Source organism: Priapulus caudatus, unplaced genomic scaffold (assembly GCF_000485595.1).
Source record: "Priapulus caudatus unplaced genomic scaffold, Priapulus_caudatus-5.0.1 Scaffold98, whole genome shotgun sequence".
Lineage (NCBI taxonomy): Eukaryota > Metazoa > Priapulida > Priapulimorpha > Priapulimorphida > Priapulidae > Priapulus > Priapulus caudatus.
In genome coordinates, this window is record NW_014577159.1 from 541,821 (window position 1) to 552,042 (window position 10,222).

General features: G+C 45.7%; 1 protein-coding gene across 1 annotated transcript in view; it reads right to left on the minus strand.

The window, feature by feature from the left end:
* Nucleotides 1-644, minus strand: part of LOC106805057 (sphingolipid 10-desaturase-like) — a 12,484-nt gene extending 11,840 nt beyond the window's left edge. The window contains exon 1 of the mRNA XM_014806529.1: nucleotides 419-644. The gene's annotated coding sequence lies outside the window, so the exon portion shown is untranslated. The remainder of the gene's footprint in view (nucleotides 1-418) is intronic.
* Nucleotides 645-10,222: the final 9,578 nt, after the last annotated feature.

Consider the following 10,222-nt stretch of genomic DNA (forward strand, 5'->3'; position numbering starts at 1 on the left):
CATTCACTCTACCCCTCTTACTAATAACCGTAGGACCAACGACCCGTAGGACCAACGACCCGTAGGACCAACGACCCGTAGGACCAACGACCCGTAGGACCAACGACCCGTAGGACCAACGACCCGTAGGACCAGCGACCCGTAGGACCAACGACCCGCAGGACTATAGATTGGTTCCCCTTACGATTACTGTAAAAAAATGGCAGCAAAATTATATAAACTCGTAAATAAATTGCACACATGAAGTCGCACACCAAGCGAATTGAAATTATAAAGTGATTATAAATTATTATTCAAAGTATAAAGTGAAATTCATGAAAGTAAAATAATTCGCCATAATTAATCAATACAATCACACACTCATATATGTGAGTCGCATATGAAGTCCAGTACATCGGTGTTTATTTAATTGTAGTACCTGCCTGCTTCTAGAAGTGAACCTGAGCGCCTCGCGATGACGGGTCTAGAGGCAGACCGACCTTCTGGTGGAATGTGTTGTCCAGGGCATTGACCTCGGGAAGATCAGCTGCCGAGATGTGAATATTAGTTGCCGAGATGTGAAGATCAGCCGCTAACCTGTATATAGATCAGTCGACGAGGTGCGAAAATCATGCAGTTAGCCTTGGCGACTCTATACATATGGCTTTCTTGACGTAACTTTGCAGACGGTCACACTAACATCGCAGATAACCAATCAGCCTCTTTACTCTATATCACGCGAGGGAGTACGATATATAGGCCAATGTACGTCCTATGTAGCCGAGAAAGTAGGCATTCCACTTAAATTCATCTTCCGGCGTTCCCGAGAACAGCTATAGTGCTAAACAGAATCCGGTTGACTTCCGGATGCAACTATATTGACCCATATTATCATACGCGGTAGTTTCCGTCAGGTTTGCCGCTGTAACATGAGCTATCGATGGCATTGCACATATTAGTGCTGGCACCACACACTTGCAGCAACTATATGCCTTCTCGTATGAGACTCATAAATCCATATCGCTACTGCGTTGGCGTACAAACAAACGTCAACGACCTTACGCGGGTGGAAAAAATTTACGGCCAATAAACGACGCAGTTTGAAAAAAAGCGGTATATATATATGCACAGTGGGAGCGGGGACAACGCCTATATTACATATACCATGCAGGTGTGACGCTGCGAGGGCAAGGTCCAACTTGATGCATTCCTAGGGGATTGCGGCGAGTAACAACGATGAAGTTAATAGAATGTCGTATATATTTTATAGGTATTTCTAAACATGTATGCATGACCGCTATACACGGCGATACGCGAGGTCGCAGTTATATGCACCTGCGGTCCACGTTTCAACCGATAGATAAAATACGTAATATAGTGAGTTAATTCTTCTCCATCTTTCTAACAAACGTTACTAAGCTCTTCTCCGTTCATCTATAGGAAATCGCTCGTAATATCCTAAACAGAGAAACTGCAAATATTGTTTGCAGGGATATGATATCGCATCAGTAAATGTGCGTATGTATGGTGCGTGCGTGCGAAAAAAACAAAAAACCATGAGCAACCGATTAAGCTAACATTTAATGTCATTACATAATTACCTCATTTGCATATTTTCAAAATGGCCGCCATGAAATGCCAAAATACATATGCTTGGGTGTATTTTCAATTCTAAATAATATTTTTGAGTGATTGTAATTAAAATTATTAAAATTAACTTTAAATGAATTCTTATTGTGTTGACTTCTGTTGAGAGAGTGAGAGAGAGAGAAAGAGAGAGACAGACAGACAGAGAGAGAGAGAGAGAGAAAGAGAGAGACAGACAGACACAGATATATATATATATATAGAGAAAGAGAGAGTGAATTTCTGTTAGTTAGTGAGAGAGGGAGAGGGAGAGAGAGAGAGAGAGAGAGAGAGAGAGAGAGAGACGCGCAGAGAGAGATGAGAGCGAGAGGAAAGACGAGAGACAGACAGACAGAGAGAGAGAGAGAGAGAAAGAGAGAGAGATCAGACAGACAGCAGAGTATATATTATATATATATACGGTACTATATATAAGTATATTTATAGAGAGAGAGAGAGAGAGAGAGAGAGAGAGAGAGTGAATTTCTGTTAGTTAGTGAGAGAGGGAGAGGGAGAGAGTACGGGCTTCGTTGGCTGGTAAGGGTTTTTAGTGTTTATTGCTAGCGAGTGTTTGTTTAGATTAACTGGGAGTTCGTTAGTCCTAATATACTTCTGGCTCGGCTGATTTTAAGAGCGACTCAGAGAGTTGAATGAATGCGGAGTGTGTAGCTATTGATACGAACGTGTGTAGCTATTGCTCACTCGTCGGCTCCCTCTGCTCTCTCTCTCGTTCTCTCTGAACTCCTACCCGGACATCTCCGAACCATCGTCCGTCTCTCCACGTCCAGTCCTCCAGTCTCTCTCTCTCGTCTCTTTCTTTCATCTATCAGGCCTCTGCTCCTCTCTCACTCTGTCACAGTGGGGGACCAGATTCTTCGTGCTCTCTCTTTCGTCTGTCCGGCTCTCCTCTCGGCTCCGCTCTCGTGCGTAGGCAATCGTTCTCTCTCTCTGCTCTGTCTCTCATCCGCTCCTCTGTCTCTCTCCTTTCCTCTCTCCGCGGTCTTCTCTATCTCTGCTCGTGTTATCTCTCTCTATCCCTCATCTCTCCCAGTGCTCTCTCATCTCCTCTCTCTCTTTTCGTCTCTGTCTATCTCTATCATCTCCTCGCTGTTGTTCTGTTTCCGCTCACGCTCCACGGGTCTCCTCCCGACGCTCTCTCGCGTATCTCTGGTCTGTCTGCTCTCTCTCTCTGCTGTGCGTGCTGTGCGTGTGTGTGCTGGCGCGCACGGCAGCGTGGTGTTGTAATGTGTGCTGGCGTGTGTGTGGCGTGTGTGTCGCGTGTGTGCGTGTGTGTTGTGCGCGCACGCGTGTGTGTGTAATGTGGTGTGCGACTGTGCGTGTTCGTGTGCGTGTGTGTCGTGTGTTGTGGGGCGTTGTGTGTGCGTAGTTGTGTGCGCGTGGTGCGTGTGTCACATGTGTGTGTATTCTCTCTCTCTCTCTCTCTCTCTCTTTGTCTCTCGTCTTTCTCCCTCTCTCGCCTCCCGTTCCCTCTCTTTCTCTCTCTCTCGCTTATCAAAATAACGACGGATCACACATCCGATGGGGTAACGAGCTTCAGTCGTGGTATGTCATGGACAATCAATAACACGCATGAGAGCGCGCATATTAAGACCACGAACTCAGACAGAGGCACTGCAGCGGGAGAGTTCATACGCTCGCCAGCAATGTAACATGTAATGTGGTATAGCTAATGTAACATGTATGTGTAATAGTAATGTAATATATATATGGTAAATATGTATTACCACATATATGTAAAGCTGGGGGGCCACGGAGCGTATTTTTCGCCCGGAATCGCGACGATTAAACTCGGCCAAGCGAATTATACGCCCCGAGTCACGAAGGGGCAGCACGTGTAGCGATAATTTGAGAGCGTACGCGTAACGCCACTCGATCGGAACACACACATCACATGAACACGAGTTCAACCAGCGAACATCACAGGTGATATCAACAAACACCTGGTCCGATTGGTTTAAAAAAATCGATGCGCCTCTGACACAATACGCCGAGAGCACGGGAACAACGAGCGAAATTTGCCAGCGTAAATAATCGCCCATAATCGCCGGCGTCAAATAATCGGTCCCAGAAAATATCTAACATTTTTGATAACGGGCGAATTCGTACGGGCGTACGAATATCGGCGTCGACGTGAAACGGGCAGCTACGGGCGAATTTTTCGAGGCGATTTAAAAATTCGCACGCGATCCGGGCGAACAAAAATACGCGTCGTGCTGGGTCCTCTAACCTAATAAAGGCGATCTGAATCGACTTCGCAGCGAACCACTACGACACACACACACACACAGCACGCACCCACACACAGCACACACATCACACCAACACAACACACACACACAATCGACACACACACATGCACACCACACACCACACAGCACACGACACGCACAGCACATCACGAACGCAGCAGCAGAAATGCAGAAACTGCACGAGGACCGATTACATACCGACTTATCCTCCCTCCACCCGTTTACTCAGCGAGACTTTACGTCCGTGGGCGAGGTGACAAACACCCACTATACGAACTGTCTTAACTCCCCGAGACACTCCTCCACCACTCAGTCCCCGCAGCATTCCCTAGCCTCGCTCCGTCCTCCCGGCTCACTCACCTCGCCTCCTCCTCCGCCTACATTCCCCCGATGTCATTACTAACCGCCCTCCTCTTCCCTGTCCTGTGTCGCCTGCCTTCATCCCTCGACTTCTCCTTCACAGACCCTCGTGATCAGACATCTCTTTCTCTGCGAGCTTCTTCTTTCCAGTTGAGCGGAGAGAGGAGAGCGGAGATATAATGAGGCAGAAGTCACAAGGGGACGAGAGAGAGAGAGCAGAGAGAGAGAGAGAGAGAGGAGAGGAAAGAGGACGAGAGAGAGAGAGAGAGAGAGAGAAGAGGAGAGACAGAGAGAGAAGGAGAGAGAGAGAGAGGAGTGATAGGGGAAGAGAGAGAAGAGAGAAGAGAGAGAGAGAGAGAGAGAGAGAGAGAGAGAGAGAGAGAAAGTAGAGAGAGAGGGAGAGAAGAAGATGAGGGAGAGAGAGAGAGAAGAGAGAGCAGAGAGATGAGAGAGAAGAGAAGAGAGAGAGATGAGACGACGAGAGAAGAGAGACGAGAGAGAGAAGATAGAGAGAAGAGAGAGAGAGAGAATGAGAACAAAGGGATTATGCCGAAAAAAAAGAGGAAGAGAACGAGCAGACGAGAGAGAGAGAACGACACGATGAGAGAGAAGGAGAAGAGTAGACCAGAGAGGAATGAGAGATAAGGGAGAGAGAGGGAGGAGAAGAGAGACAGCGAACTGGGGCAGGGAAGAAGAGACTGGAGATAGATGTACGAATGGTACAAACCATGGACACGATCGGAAGGCCGTCTTTAGAATGGCAAAACGGTTTCGCGTCCGGAAGCGTGGGTGTTGTGTGTGTGTGTGTGACTGGGCGATGCTCGGTGTTTGAATCTCCCCCCAGTTGTGTTCCGCAGCCCGACTTGGATGCGCTGAGTGGTTCTACACTGTAGACTGTGTGTAGGTTGTGTGTGGTCGTTTGTGTGATGTGTGTGTGTGTGTGTCAGAGAACCGTGTTCGTGTGTGGTGTGTGTAGATAGCGCCTTCTGCCGTGTTTGAGTGTGCGTGCTGTTGTCCGTGGGTAACGTCTGAAGTGTCACGGTGTGTGTTTGTAGTGTGTGTGTGTGTGTGTGTGTGCGTGTAGGTGGGTGTGTGTGGCGGCCGCCTTATAAGAGGCGGGAGAACCCGTCAGGAGGAGACGAAGAGTATAAAACGGGGACAGTCATGTATAGATCGAATTGTACGGCCGAATAGAACGTGAGAAAGAGTGAGAACGGTGAGATCAGCTAAGAAGCAGAAGAAGGGGCAGAAGAGTTGAAAAACGAGCGAAGTACAGTGCGTACCGGGGGCGTGCGTGTACGTGTCTGCTGGCCTGCTGCGTGTACGTGCGTGCGTCGTGAGAGCTCGCGCGTGCCGCCCACCCTGCGCCTGAGAGAGAGCGGATGCGTTGGGAGCAAGGTTGCGTGCGGTGCGCGCGCGTCCGGCCAAGAAGGCCGTGTGTATAGCTCGGATCCGAATCCTAGGGCGCGAGATCAATGGCACGCGCGAGGGATCGTGTCAATGTTGACGGTGGGCAGCAGACAGACAAGACAGACAAGACGATGACACACCTAACAACATCGGCAGGCAATTACGAGATTATGAGAGCAATAACGTATAGTCTCGCATTCATGGTGCCATGATTGAAATTGGTGCACGACGATGGTACAGACACCGACGTAGAGGGCTCGGCTGGACCGAACCATCTAAACGACGGAAGCCGCACGACGACCAATTTTGTTTTAATTTTGATCTACTTGAATTCCTTTGTGTTTAAAAAATATAATCAAACATTTAAAATCACTCACAAATGTTAATTAGATGTGGATATATGCCATTTTTTATATTTCATGGCGGCCAATTTGAAAATTAAGTGCTACGGCAAATTACGTTGGGGTCCACCTCCTATCATGTTTAGAATATGTCAGAGCACACGTGTACCAAATTTGATGCTTTTATTAAAAAGTGAACACTACATGTGCTTAGAACCTATACTTGTCTGCGCGGTTGCGAGTGCGTGACTGTCATTAAATAACGAATATACACATAAACTGAAATTTAACTTGAACAATGAAACTTCTTAATGTGAACCTTATCAATAAGAATCAAAATTTTTATTTGAAGCTATAGCGCGTGTGTGTATAGCTTTATATAAAGAATATCTATATTTAAATCGGCACAACAGAAGGCGCGTTGCTTATTTTTATTGTAGTATAGATAAAATGGTGGGATAGTCGGTACAATGTATAAATGTATATATATGTCTGTGTGTATATTATGTATATAAGCGTATGTACTTGTATATAAGCTGTACGTGTATGTCTATGTGTATGCGTATGTGTGTGTATTGTAGATATCCCATAAACACATACATTGCATATACACGCATTCCTATATATATATATATAACAAACTCGACAGATTTTATGGAAAATGGGCATCAGTTTGTAGGTATTTAACATATACAAAAAGGCCTTGTTGCCTATATATATTGCCTATTTCTGTTGTAACGTTGTTGCATGTTGCATTAGATATCCCCCGCCAAAAATTATGGCAAAAAATTACTCTGTATAGCTCTCGTCAAATACGAATCATTGTTCATATACATGTACCAATGTACCATGCCTATTGTTTGATATTATTGCTTTGGTGGATCTAGAAATAAAAAACATTGTAAAAAAAAATATGTGTCTAACCATTATATTATATAGTTAGACACATATTTGGCGCGCTGTGTTTTGAGACAGTCTGGACTCTAGGGGCGGGGTGCCTCGAGTAAGTGGGACGCTGTAAAGCCACGCTCCAGTTGCAGGAACCTAATTAACTGGAAAGCTATGTAGAGTAGGTGTCCAGCACCTGACGTGCATATCGCCGTCGGCCGTACGAAAAAGATGGCGCGCTGCAATTCGCAGATACGCAAGCGGTCGCCGAATTTTACCATGTTTTCCTGTATTCAGATAGCCCGAGAATGATTTGCATTCAAAATTTCGCCGCATGTTCTATATTTTCGGTGCGAACGGGCATGCGCAAATCCGATATTTCCCCGTGTGAAACTGAGAAATTATTCGAAATGTGTATATAGCGAAAACACACAAACGGAGTTTACTGGAGTTTACTAGAGTTGCCGACGGAAGCAGTATTTCGCTGAATTTCTGCTATTTCCTAGAGAGCACGTCGCCAGCTCTAGGTGCATGCGACCACCAGCACTGGTGGTTTGTTTAGCACGCAGCGCGATTTCCGCGTGGAAATGACAATGTGTACACAGTCACACGTGACGCGTGGAAATGTGTACACAGGAACAAATATGGCCGCTAATAACAGTGCTGGTTACCCTAGTGGCGACTTCTTTGATAAATTGGCATCTTCACAGAGTGGAGATAATGACGCCGATGGGTGTTTTAAGATATTTGATAGGGACTGGTATGATACCTTATGTTATGATAATAATACATCATGTAATGCGTGGCACAACCTTGCACAATCCTGTGCAACCTTGTGTTGTGGTACCGCCGCTACCGGTGCCGAGTTAACGTATTACATTTACAATACATACGCAGGTTGTCAACAACATTGAACATATGATCGTAGGCTTGGTTTACTCATCCAAAGTGCTGTAATATGCCCATCCCACTCACCCAATACAGGCTTGGGTGCAAGTGCAGTTTCGCACCACCCATCATGGCGGCACCCGACTCCGACCGCCGCCGGCGACCCATAGCCTGGACCCACCCATACCCCCGCGTCTGGTCGGCTGTACACAATTGATGCGTGTCAGTATGCTCGTAGACCGAATAATTCTGTCCCATATAACCTTTTTTATATTTTGGGTGCGTGAGGGTTATATATTGGGACAGACGGGGTTCATTGAAATTTCGTGAGATCGCATGCAAATTGTGATTGATGGGACTGCTATCGCGCCCCGTACGTCCCGCTTAGTATTGCGTGAAAAACCCCTTCTACATGGCTTACCCCTTGCTACTGATATGTGTATAACATTCACTTCAATCGTTATTTACTTTAAAAGATTGTTTTCAGGAAATAACCCGCTTCATTAACTTTAGTAAACTTACGTTGGCACATTTACAAACAATCAGACCAATCAGACGGCGAGTCTTGTTACAAATAGGCCCCCTGGTTCTCGCTTGTATCATCTGTGGCGCTGCATGAGGCCTGAATAACTCGTATGATTGGTCCTGATTGTTTGTAAATGCCAACGTAATTCTTACTAAAGTTTAATGAAAGCGGGGTTCTGAAAAACAATCTTTTAAAGAAGTAAATAACGATTGAAGGTGAATGTATACACATGATCAGTAGGCAAAGGTTAAAGCCATGTGATAGGGGAACGGTAGGGTTTTCGCGCCAATAGCGACGTACGGCCGGGCCGCATTAGCAGCGCATGCATTTTGCATGCGATCTCACGAAATTTCAATGAACCCCGTTCTGTCCCAATATAACCCTCACCAAAATATAAAAAAGGTTATATGGGACAGAATTATTCGGTCTAGTATGCTCGATACCGCGCGTTTATATTTTTGCATTTTATTAAGTAACCGCACTTTATTAAACTTAACGTACGCGGATCATGCATAGCTAAGACGAGTCTACACGTAGGTAGATTTCTAGAAATATCGCAACTCGTTCGCGAGATGAGATCAAATACACTAGCATCGTGTAATATTAATTAGCGCATGCGGGGGTGGGGGCTGTATACAATGCGCCAGTTGCGCAATACTGGAGGAGTCCGGTCAGGGATTTCCTAGTTGGAGGCTGCCATGATGGGTGGTAGGAAATTGTACTTACGCCCAGGCTTGCCATTCTATGGTGCATGTGCGATGTATGTGCTTTTAACTAACTGCTAGTACTAAAGCTGAGAGGGTTTATGTCTTCCAGGGTACGGTCCGTATACCGGAACGTACCCTGGTACTATTTAATATTCTGGACCGTACCTCGCCTACTCCACTAAGGAGTCTAGGGAGTCGCCTACTCCCTAACTCTAACCCAAGGCTCGACACTAGCGGTGGCCCGGGGCCACCAAAACTTGATGTCGGGCCACCAAAATTTAAAAAAGTGTATGTGATAAAAATAATTGTTTCTTACGTACGTGCTAATCTGATTCAAAAGAGAGCGAGCAATTTGTGGAGCGAGCGTGATCAAATGAACACAAATCAGCAGACACCGCGCCGGTCGCAATTTTTGTTTGCACTGTATGTATAATGTATATTGCTAGCTAGGTGCGCTGGAGCTCTAGCTCTAGCTGCATGCATGCAGGCTGTACAAAATAATGCATAATTATATATCCATGTGCGCGCGTGCGCTGTTTCGGATCCGAAGAGAAACTGCCAGCGTTCGAAAGTTTGTGTGCGAAAGTATGCGACGTGCAGTCACATATTTTGGAACAGTACATTTTCATAAGGGGGTAATTTTTTCACATAAAAAAAAATTCCCCGTTTTATCGATTCAAATCTCAAAGGGTGAATTTTGAGGGAATGCCTTGTGAAAGAGCGATTTAAAGGTAATTTTAGGCTTGTGCAAGTGCATCAGACGGCCCATTTTTCAAATAATGTACAATACAAGATTGAATTAAAGATTTATAATGTTTTTCTTTGTTTTGTTTTTCTGGGCCACCAGATTTCATTTTCGGGCCACTGAAAAAAAATGTGGAGCCTTGCCTAACCCTAACCCTAACTGTAACCATATCAGATAGTTACCAGGGTACGTTCCGGCAGTACCCTGGGGGACATAGACCCTCTCAGCGCTACTAAAAGTTTTAACATCTTTCCCAGGGAATAATTTTCCCGGTATCGCATCGCAATTCGCGATGTATTTTCAGCCATTTGCTACGCATATTTTTTTATGAATCGCAGTTGTGCGATGCAGCCCATGCGAGATGTAAACGGAAACATACATGTTTACAATTTACTTTTATTCTCGGGTAACCCGACCAGGCTGTGTGACTAACGTCAATACACCGCCTGACATCCATCCATTGAAAAATCTTGTAGCTGTAC